At 44.6% G+C, this 24337-nt stretch overlaps 1 protein-coding gene and 1 long non-coding RNA gene across 3 annotated transcripts in view; both read left to right on the forward strand.

Annotated features, from left to right (window-relative positions):
• Positions 1-10630, forward strand: part of LOC134947541 (uncharacterized) — a 60756-nt gene extending 50126 nt beyond the window's left edge. For both annotated transcript variants that reach the window (XR_010182607.1, XR_010182606.1), the window contains exons 4-5: positions 4131-4248; positions 10581-10630. This is a non-coding gene — a long non-coding RNA (uncharacterized LOC134947541). The remainder of the gene's footprint in view (positions 1-4130; positions 4249-10580) is intronic.
• A 1344-nt stretch (positions 10631-11974) lies between these two features.
• LOC134948694 (kinesin-like protein KIF14) overlaps positions 11975-24337 on the forward strand; it is a 76731-nt gene continuing 64368 nt past the window's right edge. The window contains exon 1 of the mRNA XM_063936862.1: positions 11975-12090. The gene's annotated coding sequence lies outside the window, so the exon portion shown is untranslated. The remainder of the gene's footprint in view (positions 12091-24337) is intronic.

Below are 24337 nucleotides of genomic sequence, written 5' to 3' on the forward strand. Positions count from 1 at the left end.
CCTTCTGTGCACGAGGACAAGGTTTTTGTTCCAACCTGTTTCTGGCTCAGAAGCCAAATGGGTCGTTCCGGTCCATACTCAGAGTGCTAAACAAGTACATTTGGGTGCCTCGGTTTTATATGGAGACTTTACGTTCCATTATTTTGGCCATGAAGCCGGAGGATTTTATGGTATCCTTGGATATCCAGGATGCTTACCTGCATGTTCCTATAGTACTGTCCCATCAGTGCTATCTTAGGTTTGCTATCCTCCAGCAACACTTTCAGTTTCAGGCCCTACCATTTGGACTGGCCACAGCTCCTAGAGCGTTCACCAAAATTATGGTGGTAATGGCAGCTTATCTCCGTCAGCAGGGGGTAAGAATTTTTCCATACCTCAAAGACTTATTAATCTTGGCACAGTCTCAGGAATTGCTTCAGTGTCATCTGCAACAGACAATAGCTTGTTTGCAGAGACACGGTTGGCTCATAAATTGGTCAAAGTATGACTCACTTGGGGGCTGTGTTGGATTCGAGTCTTCAGAGAGTAATTTTATCTCTGAACAAAATATCCAAAATTCAGTCAAGGATCCAGGAGCTGCTACACAGTCAAAAGGTATCCATTCATGCAGCAATGCTTGTGATGGGACATATGGTGTCGACATTCGACAAGGTGGAGTATGCTCAATTCCATTCGATGCCTCTACAACATCTGATCCTTTCCAGATGGAATGGGTTACATCAGACAATGAAAACACAGACTATGGTTCTTCCTCTGAAAGTAAGGAGGTCATTAGCCTGGTGGCTACAGACATCCCATCAGGACAAAGGGAGACCCTTTTGGATATCAGATTGGGATGTTCTGACAACGGATGCCAGTCTTCAGGTCTGGGGAGCAGTGTTGCTTCCAGGGGCAGTGGACCAAGGAAGAAAGTTGTATGCCAATAAATATATTGGAACTTCAGGTCATATATGGCACTCGTTCAGGCAAGGGACATCCTCCAGGGGAAACCAGTTCAAATTCGCAATGCAACGGCAGTAGCGTACCTCAATCATCAGGATGGAACACGCAGCCAAGGTGGGCAAAGCTTCATCGTTCAGCCTTGTCTGCAGTATTCATTCCGGGAGTCTTAAACTGGGAAGCGGATTTTCTCAGTCGACATGCCATTCATGCAAACAAATGGGCTTTACACCCCGAGGTCTTCCAGACTCTGGTAGACAAGTGGGGGTTACCAGAGAGAGATCTCATGGCATCCCATCAGAACAACAATGTTCCCACATACGGGTCAAGAATAAAGGATCCCAAAGCAACCTTTGTGGATGCCCTGTCAGTGAGATGGGACTTTCATCTGGCCTATGTGTTTCCACTGATCGCCTTGTTACCCAGGGTGATGCGAAAGGTAAAACTAGGAAAGGGCGCCGTGATACTAATAGCTCTGGCTTGACCCAGAAGGCATTGGTACACAGATCTGCAGAGGCTGTTGATGGATTTTCCATTCCTATTCCCTCAACGTCCAGTTCTACTGTCCCAGGGTCCTTGCTATTACAAGCATCTGGATCGTCTGTCTTTGACGGCGTGGCTCTTGAGACTTCCATCCTGAAAGCAAGAGGATTCTCATAACAGGTCATTCAAACAATGCTCAGAGCAAGGAAAAAATCCTCAGCTCGCATTTATCATCGAATATGGCAAGCCTATATTCAATGGTGTGGTGACCGGAAATTTTACCCTAGGTCTTTCAGAGTTTCCAGAGTCTTAGCATTCCTTCAGGGAGGAATGAACAAAGGTCTACAGGTGGCTTCCTTGAGAGTGCAGGTGTCAGCATTGACTATATGGTTTCAAAAGAAAATTGGTAACCTACAGGATGTTTGCACTTTATTCCAGGGAATGCTTCGCATCCATCCTCCTTTTGTTCCCCCTGCAGTGCCTTGGGATTTAAGTTTAGTCCTAAAGGCGCTTCAAGTTGCTCCATTTGAACCACTAAAGCAAGTGGATCTTAAATGGCTGACAACTAAAGTTCTCTTTCTTCTGGCTATTGCTTCAGCTAGAAGAGTTTCAGATTTAGGGGCATTGTCACCCTCCTTTTCTGATTTTTCATCCAGATAGAGCGGTTCTCAGAACCAAATCTGGGTATCTTCCTAGGGTGGTGTCTAAATTCCACCTTAACAAAGAAATTGTAGTCCCGGCCTATGCAGAAGATGCATCGTTGGATGTAGTTCGTGCCTCAAGGATCTACGTGGATTGTACCAGTGTCATCAGAAAGACAGACACTTTGTTCTCTACAGATTTCACAAGAGAGGATTTCCTGCTGACAAGCAGATACTGGCGAGGTGGCTTTGGATGACGATTTCAGAAGCATATTCTCAAGCTGATCTTCTTATTACGGGTAATATCTCTGCTCACTCTACGCGTAAGGTAGGTCCATCATGGGCAGCACAACGTGATGCTTCAGCTGAACAGATTATGCCTTTGATACCTTTGCCTCTCAGGACGCTGAATTCGGGCGAAGGATTCTCCGGTCCAATCAGGAGCATCCCCACCACTAAATTTTGCTTTGGGACATCCCAATGTTTATCCTGTGTATAACCTGTGAACCCTGCAGTAGAAATAATAGTTATGGTAGACTCACATTGGTAACTCTTTCTCCTAAGTCCACAGTATCCACAGGGATCACACCCTGATGCACCTAATTTGAGGATCCTTTCACCTACTAGCCTCTTCCTTCCTGTACGGAAGTGTTTGCATGTGTGTTCTTCTCGCCTGATTAGGGTTCTCTATGATGCTCCTGCCTTGAGCTTTGGAAAACAACTGAATTGCCTGAGCCAGGAGGTGGGGGATATAGGGGACTGTCCCGTTGCATTCTGGGAGGCCAAAAGCTTTGATCGTTGGTGCCAATCTGCTGTCGCTCCCTTATATCCCAATGTTTATCCTGTGGATGCTGTGGACTTAGGAGAAATAGAGTTATTAACAGTAAGTCTACCATAACTATTTCGTGCTCATGGCATGTTGAGGCCAGATGTATAAGGACACAACTATATGCAATATTGTACTAGTTGTGCGGTGCACTATAAAAACATTCTGCTACAGAATATTAATTGGGGAAGTGGGTTGCTGGTACAGAACAAGTAAAATACTAATCAGTTTGACTGTATTTGTCACTAAAGGAGCTGGAAATTTAGACAGCTGTGGTTTTATATATATGTCTTAGAAGTATTGGTAAAAGGTTGGTTTAGTCTAGTATTTGAAAAGGTAGGATGTTGAGTACAGTACCTGGTGTAATGGCTTCTACAGTAACCTGCTCATACAAGCTCCTCAACGCAGGGCCGGCTCTACCATTAGGCAGCTTTAGGCGGCTGCCTAGGGGCGCCGGACACTGGAGGGCACCACTGAGTTCGTCTAGCAAAAAACTGAAGGATGTCTCTGTATGTTAGTAAGTTAGTAATGAACTTACAGATGGGGGAATGGAACACAATATTGAGCATACAAATGTGTGTGTGTGTGTGTGTGTGTGTGTGTGTGTGTGTGTGTGTTTGTTTAAGGGGATGTAGATGGCACCTTGAAGGATGGGTGTTGGCGTTCAGAATACTGGCGCCAGAATCCCGACACCTGTCAGAATGCTGATGCTGGAATTCTGACAGCCGGCATCCTAAATGTGCCAGGAAGGGTTAGGATTAGGCTGTGGGGAGGGAGAGTTAGAGGAAGGGTAAGGTTAATTGATTTCATTCAAAATGTCAGTATTATGGTGGTTGGGATGCTGCTGTCTGTATTCTGACCGGTGGCATCCTGTACCCAACCTCTATTAAATATCCCCCGCAGACCCCATATACAGTATTATACAGTATATAAAGAATAGACGGCACTCAAGGACTTTTAAAGCAACGGCATATTGTGTGATCAAAATAACTTGTTTACAATATACTTTATCACTTTAAAAGTGTTGTCCCTTTTCTCTGTATATGTATAATGAAGCATAATTCACCCCAGCACATCTAGTGGCCCCCTGCATCTTACCTCCGGGAGGTGGTGGGATTAGCAGGTTAGGGGGCGCTAGGCTGAAGCTTTGCCTAGAGTTCAGAGAGACCTTGCACCGGCCCTGCCTCAACGGTTTCTGTCAAATTTGTGATGCTCTCTTCTGATTGAATATTGCTTTTCAGGTATGATCCACCTGCTCTGAATGGCGAGGAGAAAGCTGTGTATATCAAAGTCGCCAACACGCACTTGGGTATAAATAAAGTTTGAAGTGAAGCGACATTCAGGAGGGAGCTCTACAAAGTAAGAGTGCTAGGTGGTGGTGATGGTTTAAGAACAAATCTTACAGTGCATTTAACAAAATTAATAAAAACAAATTCTAAAGTGTGTAAAATTCCAAAATACACTTTATTGCAAAGTTTAATATACAGTTTAATAAACAGTGGTTGCTGGGTCTTGTACAAGGTTCCCAACATCAAAAGGACGCTTGAAAAAGTCACCTCTCGTGACAAAATGCGTCAGAACAACATAGTGAAGCTCCTGTGGTTCATTTAATATGGTCACTTTTAACACTGGCTCCAAGTGCCTTTTGCTGGCAAACAGACCCCAGTGCACATGGGAGAAATCAAGTATGACAGCCATAGGATTGCTGATTATGGCCCTCATTCCGAGTTGTTCGCTCGTTATTTTCCTTCGCATCGGTGCGATTTTCCGCTAACTGCGCATGCGCAATGTTCGCACTGCGGCTGCGCCAAGTAAATTTGCTATGAAGTTTGGTATTTTACTCAGGGCATTACGAGGTTTTTTCTTCGTTCTGCTGATCGTAGTGTGATTGACAGGAAGTGGGTGTTTCTGGGCGGAAACTGGACGTTTTATGGGAGTGTGTGAAAAAACGCTGCCGTTTCTGGGAAAAACGCGGTAGTGGCTGGAGAAACGGAGGAGTGTCTGGCCCAGAGGCGTCACTAGGGTTGGTGTCACCCGGTGTGGTAACTCATGGTGTCACCCCCCACGTACTTCCTCCCATATTATACCACACGGAATCTTGGCGGGGGGTGGTGACGGGGCGTCGATGCACCGTTTCAGGGGCGTGGTCCGGACAACGCAGACGTTTCTGGACCATATGTGGGGCGGGCTGCAGTGGCTGCATGACAGCACACGCAGCCGCTGCGACCCAAAAGATGGCGGCCAGGCGACTGCCTTTACAGCTAGGCTGCGGAGGGAGAGGGCTACCCTTAAAATGCGAGCGCATCTATGTATAGCAATGCGCTCGCATATCAGCGGGGGGGGGGGGGGCGGACTTGGCATGTGGGGTGCCCTTAACCTGTGCTGGGGAGCCCCCCCACATGCTAGAGAAAGCAGTTGTAGTTTTGCTACTTTTAGCAAAACTACTACTGATGCTGAATTAGGCCCAAAATCCATTGATATGTCAACAGTCATGGATGAGTGCATACACACGCACCCGCTAGCGACCCAAATATTAAAGCAAAAATTACGGGTAGCTGGAGCACTGCTTCCCACTACCCCTTATTATTCCCCCTTACTGCTCTGGGCAGTGGGAGCATCACTCTCCCGCTGTCTGCGTCCACAATTGAGGCGTTCTATTTCTGTCTGTGTAGTGGGAGCGTGCTACGGTACGCTCTGCTGCTCCAAACTGGCAGCTGAAACGACTGACAGCCAGCCAGGGAGTGACAGCAGCAGCCAGCAGGAGACTCCAAGTTCAATGAACTGCACACTGCATTACAGGTCCTCCCTATTGTAATGCAGCGGCAGCACTACAGAATGCAGTCTCCTCCCACTTCTCCCTCCCAGTATTGCTAGCGGCGCTGGCGGGCATGGTAACATCACGAAGACTGATGTCATAGCCAGTGCCAGATTAAGGTTCACATGGGCCTGGAGCTGAAATTCATGAAAGGCCTATTGTGTGCTGCCACAGGGGATGTGACTAGTGATGTGGGGGGCATGACCAGTGGTGTGGTGTGGTGGTGTGATCTGCATCATGGGTTGTATCAAGAGCCTTCCTTTAATTGCCCTGCCCCTACACACTTCCATCCTGCAGCTTGGCATATTTGCGTCAATCACGACTAGGGTGCACGTGTGCGTCTAAGTACAAGCACCCATAGGAATTCATGAGCAGCGTACTAAACCGCAGCTCAGCTGGTGAAATGTGGTGTCATGTGGTGACATGTGGGGATATGGGGTATCATGTATTGAAATGTGGTGTCATGTGGTGACATGTGGGGATATGGGGTATCATGTATTGAAATGTGGTGTCATGTGGTGACATGTGGGGATATGGGGTATCATGTATTGAAATGTGGTGTCATGTGGTGACATGTGGGGATATGGGGTATCATGTATTGAAATGTGGTGTCATGTGGTGACATGTGGGGATATGGGGTATCATGTATTGAAATGTGGTGTCATGTGGTGAATTGTGGTGTTGTGGTGAAATGTGGCATCTTGGTGGTGACATGTGGGGATATGTGGTATCATGTGGTGTCTTAGAGGTGGCATTAGATGTACTTGGTGGTGGCACTGATTAATCTCCCCTACACAGCAACCGCAAACATATCCCTGTCCAAGAACCCATTACTGAAGCACTCCATCCACGTACATCCATTACCCCATCTCTCCCCAATTCATTATCAATCCCTCCTCCCAACACCCATTAGCACATTCATCCACCCACCCTTTCAGCTCCCATAAAGCTTCCCTCACAGCAGCACCCACACTACACTTACACAGCACCCATACTACGCTCACACAGCAGCACCCATACTACGTTCACACAGCACCCATACTACGCTCACACAGCACCCATACTACGCTCACACAGCACCCATACTACGCTCACACACATACTACGCTCACACAGCAGCACCCATACTACGCTCACACAGCACCCATACTACGCTCACACACATACTACGCTCACACAGCAGCACCCATACTACGCTCACACAGCACCCATACTACGCTCACACACATACTACGCTCACACACATACTACGCTCACACAGCAGCACCCATACTATGCTCACACACATACTACGCTCACACAGCAGCACCCATACTACGCTCACACAGCACCCATACTACGCTCACACAGCAGCACCCATACTACGCTCAAACAGCACCCATACTACGCTCACACACATACTACGCTCACACAGCAGCACCCACTCTATGCTCACACAGCACCCATACTACGCTCACACAGCAGCACCCATACTACACTCACACAGCACCCATACTACGCTCACACAGCAGCACCCATACTACACTCACACAGCACCCATACTACGCTCACACAGCAGCACCCATACTACATTCACACAGCACCCATACTACGCTCACACAGCAGCACCCATACTACGCTCACACAGCACCCATACTACGCTCACACAACAGCATCGATACTACGCTCACACAGCACCCATACTACTCTCACACAGCGGCACCCATACTACACTCACACAGCGGCACCCATACTACGCTCACACAGCGGCACCCATACTACGCTCACACAGCACCCATACTACACTCACACATCGGCACCCATACTACGCTCACACAGCACCCATACTACACTCACACCGGCACCCATACTACGCTCACACAGCACCCATACTACACAGCACCCATACTACTCTTACACAGCACCCACACTTCATTCACACAGCACCCATACTACACTCACACAGCAGCACCCATACTACACAGCACCCATACTACACTCACACATCGGCACCCATACTACACAGCACCCATACTACACTCACACAGCTGCACCCATACTACGCTCACACAGCACCCATACTACACTCACACAGCACCCATACTACACTCACACATTGGCACCCATACTACGCTCACACAGCACCCATACTACACTCACACAGCGGCACCCATACTACGCTCACACAGCACCCATACTACACAGCACCCATACTACTCTCACACAGCACCCACACTACATTCACACAGCACCCATACTACTCTCACACAGCACCCATACTACATTCACACAGTGGCACCCATACTATGCTCACACAGCACTCATACTACAGTCACAAGCGGCACCCATACTACATTAACACAGCCCCAATTAGCTCCCCCCCCCACCTAACACTCAGTAACCCAACAATTTCTACATCCCAATGCCCATTAACACATTCAGCCTCATACACACACACCTCATAAATCGATTCTGCTAATCATGGAGCATTTATAGAAGTTACCTGGCTGGCATCATGCAGCACATCACCAGCAGCTCCTTCCTCCTGTAGTATAGTGTGGGAGGCGGAGCTTGTGTGTGTCAGGCTCAGGACCCGAGTGAGGAGAGAGTGTCCGGACTCTGGAGGAAAGGGGAGGGTCGGCCACTGCACTGCCTGCACGGCTCTGTACTGCGCTGCCTGCTGATCTCACTAAACAGGTGAGAGTGTCGGACTTTAGGAGGCGGGGCCTGGAAGGAGGGGGTATGGTCTCAGCCGTGGACCAGTGTTTCTCATGTCAGGGGATGGGGGTGCGTGTGAGTGCGCGGCTCGTTTTGGTGTCACCCTATTGAAGGGTGACACCCGGGTGCGGGCCGCACCCCCCGCACCCACCTCATGACGCCACTGGTCTGGCCGAACGCTGGGTGTGTTTGTGACGTCAAACCAGGAACGACAAGCACTGAACTGATCGCACTGGAAGAGTAAGTCTCGAGCTACTCAGAAACTGCAAAGAAAAATCTTTTTGCAATATTGCGAATACTTCTTTCGCAATTCTGCTAAGCTAAGATTCACTCCCAAAGGGCGGCGGCTTAGCGTGTGCACTGCTGCGAAAAGTGGCTAGCGAGCGAACAACTCGGAATGAGGGCCTATGTTGGAAAAGTAGTGAACGCCTCCTGCTTATTTCTGAAATCTAGCAACATGCTGACTACCAGACCTGCTTTTGAGCGGCATGCCAGGAATTTTGTCAGCATGGATTTTAACATTTAAAACAACTATTGTAGAATACAGGTATATTGAACCCTGCAACCACTGCTTATTAATCTTTTTCTTGTTTTTATTTATATACTCAAATTGTGTTTATTGCTCTATATACATCTCTACATAGTATAAAATAAAGCCCCCGTTAGACGTCTGTTCTGGATAATCTCGACCACTATACGGATTTTGATGCAGTTTTCACCAGTCTATAGAGCATTTGTCAATGAAGGATTAGGTGTATGAAACACGTAAAATCCAACCAGTGGTTCTCGAGATTAGCACAAACAGAGAGACGCCTACAAAGGAATAGAGATACTATGAGGGAGTGTGTGTGCTGAGATCTTGGCAGGACATGTCTCCCAGAATTAGTTTGGGTGACATCCCTGCTGGTCTTTGAGCTTTCCTGCGTGCCCGCTTACTTACCTCCACCTGGCGCTCCCTTTTGTGGCTGGTCTCGGGGCTGCGACTTGCTGACTTCCACCGTGGCCTCCTCTGTTAGGTGAGGTCATAGGCCAGTGGTTCTCTAACTTTTTTGAATCACGGCGCCCTAGTGCATCAGAATTTTTTTTACGGCACCCCTAGACCAAAAGTTTCTTATTTAGAAATTTAGAAAGAAATATTAATTAAGCAAATTGTGTTTATATGTCATCCTTAAGTTCAATTATGTGGTGAGGGGCAAGATTACCTTCTGTTTGTCCACATACTTTATGAATGACAGCCACAAGCACTGGTTTTGCCTATTACATTGAACATAAATAGTTTGATTTGGTCCTGAACCACCAACCCAGGGCACCTCTGCAAGTGTCCAGAGGCACCCCAGGGTGTCACGGCACACAGTTTGAGAACCACTGCCATAGGCTTAAGTTGTGGGAGATGTCATCGCAGAATTCCTGCCAGCATCCTCCTCCTGGACACTGCTCCCTGCTTGGTGACTGGCCATATGGATCACTGTCTCCAGCTGGCTCTGGAGGTTTGTTGAGGGCTAAAACCATTTTGGGCTGGTGCCCATATAGTCCTGGGGAGCTACAGTCTCTAGAAGGCTGATGCTGCAGTGGGTGCTGGCATGACTGCACTCAATCTAAGGGGTTCAACTGATATAGCCCTGGATCTGCCTGCTTTATACTTACTTTTTATTAATAGTGGGCAATGATGTGTGGGGAGGTAAACAGCTGGGGAGGCACTGGCTAGTATCTGATCCAGATTTACACACACATATGAACCAGAGGGTTCATGCGGGCATTATACAAAGGTTCAGCAGTATATACTGCTGGAAATGTGAGTTTTGATCAGAGATGTGTGGGCAAGGTAGGCACTAGGTAGGTGTGGCTATCAATGCCCTAGACCCCTAGGGCATTTTTTCAGAAACCTTATGAGAACTCAGTTAAAAAAGGCAATCTCTATAAAGTCAACATTGCTCATGTGCTAAGTTGGGCAGATCACTAGTCTTAAAATAAAGTGTCTTTTGGAATTTTGCACACAATGGAGTGCATTAGATTAATTATTATAATTTACCTGTCTACAATCGCTGTATGTTAGCTTTGTTCTTGTTCTGTTTAATTCTAAACCTCCAAGTTCGCTCAGATGGCTGCAGCAATCAGGAAATTGACAGTGGCCGTTTGCAGTTGGCACAATGCAGATAACATGACACTCTTATACCCACAGGGCTACTCTGACAACAGTGAAGATGACCAAACAACCATCTCCTAAAAGGCAAGTACTGTAATCTTTAATTACTGAACATCTGAGGATGAAGCCTGGTTACATTACACTACACTGTTACATTGGTTAGGCAATTAGCCTCTCCAAGAACGATTTCTAGTAATTCTGGTTGACATAGGTTTGAGCTTGAGTTGCATGCCACTCAGAGCCCGGGCATAGGCAAATTCCTAAGGGCACCTGGGCAGGCTGGATATCTAAGCTCTGCTGTGCCGCTTCAGATTTCAGAAGTCCCAGTTTACCGTGACTGTCATCCGATGGGATGCCTGTCACATGACAGGCAGCAGACAGCCTGTACAGCCTAGCGCCAATCACACTGATCCTGTAGCTTTTATCAGTATGATCTAAGGTCATTCACAGCAGTGCGGGCCGCAGAGGAGACAAGCAGAAGGAAGACAGCACAGGTAAGTCAATTATCAAAGCTTGTTAGAGAGGTTGGGGATTGAATTGCTGGAGACCAACAAGCGGGAGAGGAATGTATTACTGGAGAGAAAGTGACAGATTTGATGGCTGGAGACACACTAGTGTAGAGATTTGATGGCTGGTGACCCGAACACCCACTGCCTCCCCAGACTACCCCCACTTTTATGAGGCCATGCCCATTTAATGATGGTCCCACATTGGGGTGGGGCACCAAGCAGAAACTTGGATAGGGCAATAAGTTGGTCAGTACCAGTCCTGATGTCCCTGATACTATGGTATTACTTGTCTGCAAATGAGATGATGAAAACAGATAATTTAAACAAATTAAAATATCTTCATAAACAAAATAACTTTATATGTAGTACAGGTAGTTAATATGCGTTCTTGACTGTCATTAAGCAAGAACTGAGAAAATAAGAAGTCAGATGCTGCGGTGTAATCTTTTGTATAATCCAACTTTTTCTTTGGTAAACCTGTAGTTCTGACTGATTTTATTGTTAACCAATTTGAACACTGCGTACCAAAAACAAGTTTAATCAAGGTCACTTTGGCTTTTCCAGCAAGTGGCAAAGCAGCAAACATCACAGGTTTATGCACCATTATCTAGCACAGTAGGCTCTCCTTGAGTGCTGTGTCTTTGTGATACTGGTGACACAATGCAGCTGTCAGGCCATGCTATTAACCAGTGATTTGGGCAGTGTACAGAGGGCACAAAGGACAATCTGCAAATGTGAGATTAGAGGTTATTGTAGCAGTGGATGTGTCTCACTTTCTTCAGCTGACAGTATAGAAACACTTCATATACTCATATTAAAGTCTGAATCCAGATATTAATTTCCCCTTGTGCTTTGTCATGTGTTTTAATTTTTTTACATTTTGAAAACGGTTCACCTTACTTCATTAACAACCAGGGTGATTTTTAGATGGCTACAAGGTTGGCTTGGAGGAAATGGGATCCACTTAAATTCCCCCCATCCCTTGTCAATGTTGACAGTATCCTTACATGATAGACTTCAATTTCTGGCCAAAGCAGGTACTGTACATAAATAATTATCAATCAAGTTATGGCTTTAAAAAACATTCTTAAAATATAGCTGTATTGCACAATAAGTGTGTCCCAAAAGTGCAGCTGCAATATACTGTAATTGTAACATATCACATGGGGTGTCATTCCGAGTTGTTCGCTCGCTAGCAGTTTTTAGCAGCCGTGCAAACGCCTAGTCGCCGCCCACGGGGGGAGTGTATTTTCACTTTGCAGTAGTGCGTACCTGCAATCACATTTTGTGCAAAACAAAACCAGCCCTGTAGTTACTTATCCTGTGCGATGATTGCTGCGACGAGTGACACGGTAATGACGTCAGATACCCGCCCAGCAAATGCCCGGCCACGCCTGCGTTTTTCCAAACACTCCCAGAACACGGTCAGTTGACACCCAGAAACTCCCACTTCCTGTCAATCTTCTTGCAACCACTAGTGTGACTGAAAACGTCGCTAGAACCTGTGCAAAACCACGATGCTTGATGTACCCGTACGTCGCGCGTGCGCATTGCGGTGCATGCGCAGATTTGCTGGTTTTTTAACTGATCGCTGCGCTGCGAAAAATGGCAGCGAGCGATCAACTCGGAATGACCCCCTTAGTGTAAAGTCCTCTAGCATACACACTTATCAATTTTCAGAACGATGACACAATATATCTTGTCCAGTGATAGTATCAAATTGTGGCTACTGTACACACTATGAAGTCTGTTCTACATGTTTGCAGGGTCCAACATAATGGGGCAGATGTATTAAGCCTGGAGAAGGGATAAAGAAGAGATAAAGCAGTGATAAGTGCAAGGTGATAACGCACCAGCCAATCAGCTCCTAACTGTAATTTTTCAAATCCGCAATGATTGGCTGATGCGTTATTGCCTTACACTTATCACTGCTTTATCCCTTATCCAGGCTTAATACATCTGCCCCATTGTGTGGTCTTGCATGCACACTACACGATGTACAATCTATGATGGTCATGCTGATTGGTTAAAAGCAACAAGATTGCACAGTATATGTATTCATTCTTTTCCGAAAACCACTAGCGCCACCTTTCCTTTTTCTTCCTTGATAATTCAATTCGGAGACCAACACACTCCTTGGGGGCAGCTGGTAGTTGCGTCATGACAGCCTCCTCTTTTCCAAGATTGCACAGTATTTTGTAAAGTGTGGAGTGCACTACTGCTCCGGCTTCATAGGCAAATGTGGCAGGGGGAAGTCTGGTTGCCCAGAAACCCCCCTCCTCTTGGGAAGTGGCTCCCATTTATGACGACAATAGCAATAATATATAATAAAATTACTAAAGCTGCCACCACATCCAGAGGCGGAACTAGGGGTGGGCAAGCAGGGCAGTCACCTGGGGTACTGCAGCCTGAGGGCACCTGCCAGAGTTGCCCCACTAGCACCATCAAACTTTTCATATCCACACAGGCCATATGATTTTGCAGCGATGCGAGCTGGAAGTGAGATGTGTCCAGTAATATTGTAAATACCTCATTATCCCAGGAGCCCACTGTAAACACATCCAGCTGCTGCAGGGAGGAGGCTGACAACGGGCACCAGCGGGTCTGCTATACAAGCTTTGCAACCATGTTATCCATGGTGTCATCCTGCTCCGGTGCCTAGTGGTAGGGGAGGTAGGCCACTACCATGGACAGGTTCCCTACTGGGAGAGTAAGTTCAAAATGCTTCCCAGTCCCGACAGCAGCAGCAGCGTGGTGCGTGTGTGTGATGCTGGGACCCGGTGTCAGTCAGTGTGCAGCCAGAGCTTCTCATCAGTGATGCGGTGACTACAACCTGACAATGAGCATGAAACCCTTGGCAATGAGCATGAGACCCTTGGCAGCGAGCAGGAAGCCCCTGGCAACGAGAATGGAACTCAGGGCATGAAACCCTTGACAACGAGCATGAGACCCCTGCAACAAGCAGGTAATTTAAAAGTAATTAGAAGCCATACTGTGGGGCATAATTTGTAAGGGACATTATTGTGTGTGGAGCATAAAATGGTGTCAGGGGCCAAACTGTGTGTTTGACATAATGTGTAATAGGCATTACGGTGTGTCGAGTAATATGTAATGGGCATTATGGTGTGTGGCATAATGTGGAATGAGCATTATGGTGTGTGGCATAATGCGTAATTGGCATTACTATGTGCGGCATAATGAGCATTACGGTGTGGCACACTGTGTAATGGGCATTACTATAAGGAAGAAATTACAAATATTGTAAAGGGCATGATTTTTTTCCCTGTGTTTTTCTTTTTCCTGTGTTGTATAAAGGGCTCTACCTTGTGTAATGTATATAGGGGGCTCTACTGTGGTGTAATGTGTGTAAGGGGTACTACTGTGTGGTGTAATGTCACTAACTGATACTACTGTGCGGTGTAATGTGGATTCATACTGTTTTGTGGCCACACCCCTTCCTGTGAAGCCACACCCCTATTTTTTTTACACGCGCCTCCGGCACACGCTAAACCTTTTTTGAATATGGGTGGGGGCGAGGGGCATAAAGAAACTTTCCCCCTTGTCGCCACAAGGTCTAGAACCGGCCCTGACCACAACATGCAGTTTAAGGTAATTCTACCAAGTTTGCAGTGTGTGTAGATTTGCATTTTCAATCTGTGCACTGGACCAGAAAATAGCTAGAAGAGACAGGAGCCTTACCATGAGGTGGGAGAATGTATGTTTAGAAAGCGCAGTACTGGTTCTATTATGTTTGTGTATTTATTATGGTATATGGTTTCCTGACCACTTATTTATATTTCCATGTTTGATGCAGCCTATACTATAAACCATCTATAGTGTTAAATATCAATACTGTATTCCATACAGTATTCAGTGCATTAAAAATACCAATGTTTACGTTAATGTCCAGGGGTCATCATTACTAGGTTCTTCTACCACTCCCCCAAACTCCCACACTTGCTCCAATGTTCTGCAGAGTGGGAGATTGTGGACTGCATTTGAACCCCCATCCCCTCTAGAAATCCTGCATTTGCACCTGGGCTTCATATTGCTCCTCTAGGGAAGCTTTGTTCCCTTTCCAAAGATGTCAGCTGATGCTACTACTGAGCTTGTGCAGGACCATCTTGAGCTGTGTGAGTGTACCATAGTGCAACACAGTAGTGTTAAACTTAGCTTCAGGGAGACATTGTGGTTTCCCTACCTACCCATATTAAAAATAGGGACAGTGCGCACCAAAGGTGCACGTCAAAAATATAAGGGTGTGGCTTCATGGGGAAGGGTTGTGGCTGCAAAATAGTACCAATTCACATTACACCACACAGTAGAGCCCCTTATACATGTTACGCCACAGTGGAGCCACTTATATCCTTCTGTATCATGAACATTACAGGCTGATATCCTGCTAGCTCTATGCTGCAAGATGTGTCCCAGCATATCTACTATATGTTCTCATACCTCCCAACATTGATATGAACTAAAACGGGACTCCTGAGTGCGCCCCCCCAAAAAGGGGCATGGCCTATGTGAAAGGGGGCATGGCTTTGCAGCAGTGCCACTATCGCAAGCCATGCCCTCACTTTCGGTCACTGAGGGGGCATGCCCAGTGCTCTGTGAGCTGCTGGCATGCCTCCTCTCCCCCTATCTCCATTGAACAGACACTATGCGCATGCGCACAGCGTCTATTCGATGCTGCTCTGATTGACAGGAGCCTCCCAACTGGCCCCCTTTCCCACCACGGGACACTGTGGCCCGCAAGTGAGACAGTCCCCAAAAAATGGGACTGTTCCGTGAAAACCGTGACAGTTGGGAGGTATGTGTTCTGTATATAATCTGGTCATTTCCTGATTGCTGAGTTTAGGGTAGGAGTGATCCTATGATGTACAATATACTTAAAAGCCATTCCCCTGTGTATGTGCTTTCATGTAGTTGTGCAGCACATGTGCACCATACAGTACATGAAGCCACATTTCCACAAACAGCAATTAATGGGGAAAAATTATATAGCAGAGGACTGAGGCTGTCACAATTCACCTGCAGCATAGACCTCCCTTGTGTGTAGACCCATACCTCCCAACATTTCTGAATCGGTGAGCGGGACAACTGCGAGGCGAAACCGAGCCCACGTCTGAAAGGGGAATAGCCTATGCAAAAGGGGAGTGGCTTCACTGGAACGCAGCAATTGTGAGCCATGCCCCCTGTTTTTGTCACTAAGGGGGCATGCCCAGCACTCCGAGATGCTGGTATGTCCTCTCGCCTTCTATCTCCCATAAATAGACGCTGTGCACATGCGCACATTGTCTATTCACCACTGCTCTGCAGAGCAGTGAGTGGCAGGAGCCTCCCACCGCGGCCTTTGCGGCCCACGGGTGGGACAGCGGGACAGTACGAAAAAAACTGGACTGTCTCTCGAAAATCAGGAGACACTGTGACCAGAGATGGGAGGGGAAGGCAGCTGCCCGCTGTAATGTATGTAGTGGTGCGCCTGCCAGAGAAGGAGCTGGAAAAGTTCTGCCTCACCGCACGTCACTGCTGTACACTGGTATGTACAAAAACTGCTACAATCTCAAACCTGTGCACATACATGTCCAACAGGTTATGGGCCCAGGCACGATAACCACGTGTGACCAAAGATTGACAAATTGGGACCCTATCACAATGAAAGGGACTGGCAGCCATGTACTTACAGCTACTAAAGTTGGAACAATTAAAGCCCAGTTAATTGGAACAAAAACATTAGTCGGCGATCATGACTTGCTTTATGTACCAGAAATTGGAACAAATCTTACAGCCATCAGTGCCCTGGACGTGGTGCGCTACTTGGAGGTCCTGGTCATGTTACGGAAAAAACACCCAAAAAGTTAATGTCAACCATTTCTTGTGCCATGTCGTGCTTTTTCCCACGTCTACCTTATGCAAGTCGTCCTTTTGGGGTCGACCTAGACACTGGACCTTTTTCAGGTCGATCCATATCCAGTCAGCAAGTAGAGCTATAAACCACTATATTTAGAGGTGTGTGTGTGTGTGTGTGTGTGTGTGTGTGTGTGTGTGGTCCAATGGAAGTGAAGTCAGTAAGATGATACACATACTTGTGACATTCATAGGTGACTTCACAAAAATGACACACATGCACTTCATCAGAGAGATCTGCAGTAGCAAAGAAGATTGCAGTAAACATGATGCTTGTAGAAAATAAAGCAGGCCACCGGCACAAGACCCTGAGATCTGAAAATGATTGAGAATTTACTTAATGCAAGCGGTGGAGTGAGCAGAGGCAGAACTAGGGGCTTTGGTGCCCAGGCAGGATGACAAACTGTGCACCCCCCTCCCTTAAAAGAAAAAAATAAATAAAAATAAAACACTATAGAGATGGGGAGCAAAGAGGGGGGAGTTGATAGTCCATCAGTGAAATAATACTTTCTTTTACAGGAGGACTACAGGTCCCATCAAGCCTCCCCCTCATGTTGGTATTTGGAGAACCAAGAGTGCCAGCAGGCGGGGTATTAAAGGCTCACTGGTACCTATAGTCCCCGTGTAAAAGAAACATTAAAGACAGAACATCGGCAGCGGCAGCTTTTAAGCTCTTTTACATAGCAGACGCCCAAATAGGATTTTTACAGCATCTTCTATTTTCAGGAGCTCTTCATCACTCCTCCTCCACCGTTGAACTCCCTCCCCAGCCTTACACTTGCTAATATTAGCAGGTACAAGAAGGCAAGGCGAGCTGTGATTGGCTTGCTGTGGCCATCTCGGATTTTCAAAAATAGCTGTGGTGCCATTTTTTAAAATCCAAGATGGCCATAGTGAGCCAATCACTATCTCAAGCTTGAAAAACACATTTCCAGCATCTCCAGGGAGGCTTCATTCCCTGCTCCAAGATGGCTGCTGACCCAAGTACAGCACATGCATGGCACCAATGTGGGAAACAGTAATTTTCCACATAGCTCCGATGAGACCTGTTACAAATGTCTCCAGAGACACATGCACCGCTGCATACACTGGATGGTGAGCTGTAGGACACCCCAACAACTAAGATACTCCTTTCTGAATTCCTGAATGAGAACAGTTCCACTAACATCGGTACTGTTGTGTTTTATGTGTAAATGGATGTTTTATGACTATAGGTTTATCAGGTGTCCGTGTGACGAATTGCTGATCGTAATGCTGGGTACACACTGGACGTCATGAAACATGAACGATATCGTTGAACATTTTCACTTGAACTTCCCGGAGTCACGGACAAATGATATAGTGCGTGCACATCGATTTTTACAAATGACCAACTATTTACAAGAGTTGTCCGATATTACCAAATTGTTTGGTTTCTGTCTAATTTATCATTGCTTGTTGCATATACACTGGATGATATGCACCTTGTCATTAGCAACATAGCCAAAACTGAGCTGCCTGTATGGACAACAGAGGACCTCGTTAACAACCCACAGGAGCACGCATCATTGACGGTATAGTGCGTACACCCTGGACGATATGAGCAGAATGTCATTCAGAAACGTCATTATCAATATTGTTTTAAATATCGTCCAGTGTGTACCCAGCTTAAGAATGTTATTTACTAGCTACTTGTATTGGACCTAAGTTGCCACTGATTTCAGAGAGTAGTACAGTACCTGGCTCCATATGCTATGAGAAGTTAATAAAGCCCTGCAATGCTTAAAATGGGTTGCTGTATTAGCTACAGTTTTTTGGCATCTATATTCAAGAAAGGCTTTAGAAGAGGACAATTTATACAAATATATTAGTCTTTACAAAGACTATAAAGAAGACTAATATATACAGTGTGTATGTATATATGTGTGTGTGTAGATAGATATGTGCGTGTGTAGATATATAACACATATTGCATAATATATATACTCTAATATAGGGTCCACAAACAGCGGCACTATATATATATATATATATATAAAATGTATATATATATATATATATATATAAAAGCACAATGAAGCGGCACTCCAGGACTTTGTCATATCACAAGGTTTGTGATTAAAACCGAAACGTTGCACATCAAAATCGAGAGACTGGACCCGTTTATTTGAATTAAGTCCTGGAGTGCCGCTTCATTGTGCTTATATCTTCAACCTGCAAAGTTGATTTAGAGGGCACCGGGCAAGCTGACTGTGATGTTTATTTCATGAGTGCCGAATACAAATACTATTTATATATATATATATATATATATATATATATATATATATAAAATTTATTTATTTTTTATTAAATGTGGCGTAAGCTAACTTACTATGTATAAAAAGTTCCATGATCCATACAAACCTTCTCAGCTTTTCAGACCTTGGACTGTGGAAGGTGATTATGGGACATCCCCTGAGACAGGCATGTCAAAACTGCGACCCTCCAGCTGTTGTGAAACTACATATCCCAGCATGCCTGACACAGTTTTGCTGTCAGAGAATGCTAAAGCTGTGTCATGGCATGCTGGGATGTGTAGTTTCACAATAAAACACAAAAAGAAAAAGTATTCCACATTGGGGCACTCATCTGTAACTTACTGTAATGACAAATCTGAATCTAGGTATAGGACAACTTCCTATAAAACATAACCTTTATTGTAATTGGTTTAAAATACTAATAGTGGATAGCTGGCGAAGTATTCAAAAAGAATATGTGAAATAGTGAATAGTGCAGAAGAAAAAATAAAAAATATAATCAGAACACACACTAGTCTCTAATATAATCAGTCAGCTAGATAATTCTTTCTTGTAATAATCATACAACTATATCATTGTGCTTATTGTCAATATTGACCTATAGGATTGTATACATAAATTGTGCGCTCCCCTCCTTGGGATATTATGGCTTGCTGTTGGGATAATTAAATTGAGGATTCCACTATTAATCACAGAATAAAGTGATCAAAATCAGTAATTCATGTATAAATACCTTAAGTGGATACCATTCTAAAACACTTGTGATTACTGCTAATAATGAGGGATTGTTAGAGTGACCCTATCTCAATAAATAGCGGTTTTATTTATGTGGTCCCAACTGTTCAAAAAATTCTAAGTATATTCCCAACAGGACATATTCTTCTCACCATGTAAGGTTTGTGTGGACAACTAGGACACTGCAGCAATGTGATCTAAACACTTAACTTGTGCAGAACAAAATCACTTAGATGGATATTCTCATATGACATGCATTCACACACGTCAGTTAGGGGGTTAATCTTATTGGAGAATAGCCTTCCACAGTACTGGGAGTTAGTAAATTGTCCTCAATCTCCCTGCTCCTGTATGTAATAGATAAGAGGCAGCACAAACAAGCCGTAATAATATTGCTAAGTCAGAAGGTATAAATGGTATACACTCCCAGTGTTTGATCTATATCACTTAAAACAGTGTGTCATCTACGGCTGATTGAATCAAACTGGAATGGTCTTACTGCAATGGAAAGTATCACTAACGTGTTATGCAGACAGTAGACCCATGTATTCAGTGATCCGCAACAAATGTTTCAAAATTCAGCCGTGTCAGTGCTATCATAGCCTGGCTGATTTACAATGTATCCAAAGCTTGTGCTGCTGGTTACATTCTCCTGCAACTGCCGTATAACATAACACACAGTCTGCACTATACATAGAAATGAGGATATCTGTTTCTGTGAATTAACCCTTTTCTACTGACTGAATGAAAACGAAGATTAGCTGTCAATTAGCTGCGTGTCCTATTGTTCATTGCCGTAATAAGCAATTGTGCATAATATTATGCTTAATCTCTCAGCTATAGCCAGATAAGCCTTACTAAATCCTTGGTGAGAGGGAGACAACACTTATTTAATATCTGGTAACGTCCTAAGGTACATTTGTCCGGTGCCCCGGATATCAGATTTACATCAATAATTGCACATTTCAATTTAGTGTATGGAGACAGTGTGATCTTTTAAAAACACGGCACCCAGAAGGTGGACGGCGTGCTAACCAATGCGCATTTCGCATATAAGCTTTAACGAGGTGAACCCGAGCGCCGGGCGGAAGGGCATTATAACAGACAAATGAACCAGTCAGCGTCCGTACGTTCTGATTGACAGGCAATACCACCTAACAGTTCCGTTCTTCCCCTAATGCAGGGACATCTCATTCCAAATATATACTGTAATTGGCCATGGCGTTGATTGATAGCCTGAATAGCCAATACAAATCTCCTTTAGTCCTCATCAGGGATTGCTTGGTCCGTGTTGACATCATGTGGGAGAAAGGTGAGTGACAGCTCCATTCACCAATCCGAATAGTTCATGCAAGCCGTATTCCGGAGTTATTGAATCACAATAGTCTGTTATTTCTCCAGATAGGTACACAGCAGCTTGATTAAATATGTCTGCATATGTGCATCAATAAATGATTAAAACTTAAACATTACACCTGTGATTATGTGGATTGTGAAAAGGAGGGGTGACAAAATAAAACCCTGTGTAAACAATAAATAAAGTAGTGATGATAGCTTCATGCTTATTATACAGAACCTATCAAATACATTAATTATAAATATTGTATGATGTAATTAGTGTACATGAGCATGTGTCAGTAAAAGTGACTATAGCCCTGTGTAGTAATCAAAGGTTATTGGATGTTCATAAGAAGATTAATAGTGTATGATGTATAAGTGAAGAAAATAAAAATAAAAATTGTGCTAACACAAAAGCCTAAAAACAAAACAGAAGTGAAAAAGGTGTCAAACATATGTTACCCTATCTATAGTGACAAACAATATATGTATTCATACAGATATAAAATATATAATTGATCATTAAGTTTCTGAATACTCAGAACCTTTATTCTAATTCAAAAATGCACTATAATTAATATATTCATTTAGACCCTCTGGATGCAGACCCCCTAGCATGAACGTCCAGTAGCTTTCCCTCCTCAGTAATTCCTGGGTCAGATTTCCTCCTCTAATTCCCAAGTGAATCTTTTCCAGTCCAAACACCCTTAATTCGTTAAAATTCGAATCATGTTGCATATAAAAGTGTCTTGCAACTGATGTAAGGGGTTTGAACTTATCGAGGTCCCCTTTGGAATTCCTAATATTCCCCACATGCTCCAGCACTCGTTGCTTCAATGGGCGTGTAGTCATCCCTACATAATGTTTGTCACAGGGACACATTAGACAGTATACCACCCCTGTGGTTTTACAATTAATGAAGTCCCTGATGGTATGTCTGTGAAGATATTTATCTTGGACTTCTGTAGTGCGTTGCATAAAGCTACAGGCTTTACATCCTCCACATCTATAGGAGCCTCGTACTGTTGGTGGCTTCTTCTTAATTTTGACAAAATGGCTATCTGAGAGCTTATCCTTTAAGTTGGCCGATCTTCTCCAACTTATGGGTATCCTTGAGCCCAAGGCTTTGTTAAGATCTGGATCCAATTTTAATACAGGTAAGAATTTCTGTAATGTGTATTGTATGTTCTGCCATTCTGCACAGAAATCCCCTACAAATCTGATGGTATTGGACTCTGATTTGTTCTTTTTCTCTGAATAAAGGAGAATATTTCTGTCCTTATTCCTTGCTTGATATAAGGCCTTCTTAATCGCTCTCTTGCTATAGCCGCGTTTAATTAATCTCTCCGATAGCTCTTTAGCGCGTTGTTCAAATGTTGAATTATCTGAACAGTTCCTTTTCAAACGCAGGAATTCCCCTCTTGGAATGCCTTTTAGAACAGGTGGGAAATGAGCACTAGTCCTATGCAAGACACTATTGGTGGCAGTGTGTTTTCTATGGAGATCCGTCATGATTCTCCCATCACTTGACCTTTCAATCCTCAGGTCCAAAAATGTGATCTGTGTTTCACTCATCTCATAAGTAAGTTTGAGATTGAGGTTGTTATTATTCAATTTTCCAAGGAATTCGACAAATTCATCTGCTGACCCGTCCCATAGGATCAGAAGGTCGTCTATATACCTCATCCATATAAGGATTTTTTGGGTGTATTTTTCGTTCTCTTCATTAAACACATGGGTCTCCTCCCACCACCCCAAATATACGTTCGCATACGTGGGGGCACAAGCCGCCCCCATCGCAGTGCCCCTGATTTGCAAGAAAAACTGGTCATTAAACACGAAGAAATTCTTGGTCAGTACAAAGGTAAGTAATTGTAATAGGAAGAGGCTAAAATCTGTCAGACCTTCTCTTTCCAAAAAATATCGTACTGCCTGTACACCAATCTCGTGTTTAATGCTCGTATAAAGAGATTCCACATCACATGTTATGAGCAGAACCCCTTCATCAATCTGGATTTCATCCAGTTTACGTAAGACATCTCTTGAATCTTGTGTATAGGATGGTAGGTTAGTGACGAATTTCCTCAGATGTGTATCTAGGAAATTACTTGCAGGTTCTGTTAAGTTTTTAATTCCTGACACAATAGGGCGACCTGGTGGCATTTTCTCATGTTTATGAATTTTAGGTAACATGTAAAAGGTCGCCACTACAGGTTCATCTACCTCCAAGAATTTATATTCTGTCTTGGTGATTGTGCCATCCTGAAGTGCCTGAGTTATCATTATTCCATAGTCAGTTTTGAATGTCTCCAGGGGGTTAGTTCTTAATCGTTTATAGCAAGAAGCATCGTTCAACTGTCTTTTTGCTTCTGAGATATACGCCTCCTTGTCCCAAAGGACAATGTTGCCCCCCTTATCTGACTGCTTGATGACAACATTACTCCAAGATTGTATCTCTTTTATAGCTTCCATTTCTTCTTTGTTCATATTGGAACTAATCCTACCATAGCTGCCAGTCCTATCCATCATCTTATCAAGATCTCTTGATACCAGGTCCATGAATGTCTGTACTGCTGGGCAGATATTAGTCTGTGGGCAAAAAGTGCCTTTTTTCTTGCAAACGGGTCTAGATGAAGGGAGTGTATCTCCTCCTTCATCTGCTAATTGTTGCAGGGTCACAATAGCTGCTTGATCTTCAATGGATAATTCCATAGGTGAGTTAAGACTTTCCCTGATGTCAATCACTGGGTTGTTGAGATTTAAGCTAGTTGCTTGTTGACTTTGTCTAGGATCAGAAGAGGAGTTGACATAAAATTTTGTAAGGAGGAGCTTTCTTCCAAATAATTGTAGATCTTTTTCCCACTTAAAACGATCAAAGTGGGATTCTGGGGAGAAACTAAGTCCTCTGCTGAGGACTTTCATATGGCACTCACTCAACTCCTGAGAGGTCAAGTTAATTATTCTCAACTTGTCCTCTCCCAGATCACAACAATTTATCTCCTTTTGTTGTACATACAGGAGCAGG

Source organism: Pseudophryne corroboree, chromosome 8, assembly GCF_028390025.1.
Source record: "Pseudophryne corroboree isolate aPseCor3 chromosome 8, aPseCor3.hap2, whole genome shotgun sequence".
Taxonomy (NCBI): Eukaryota; Metazoa; Chordata; class Amphibia; order Anura; family Myobatrachidae; genus Pseudophryne; species Pseudophryne corroboree.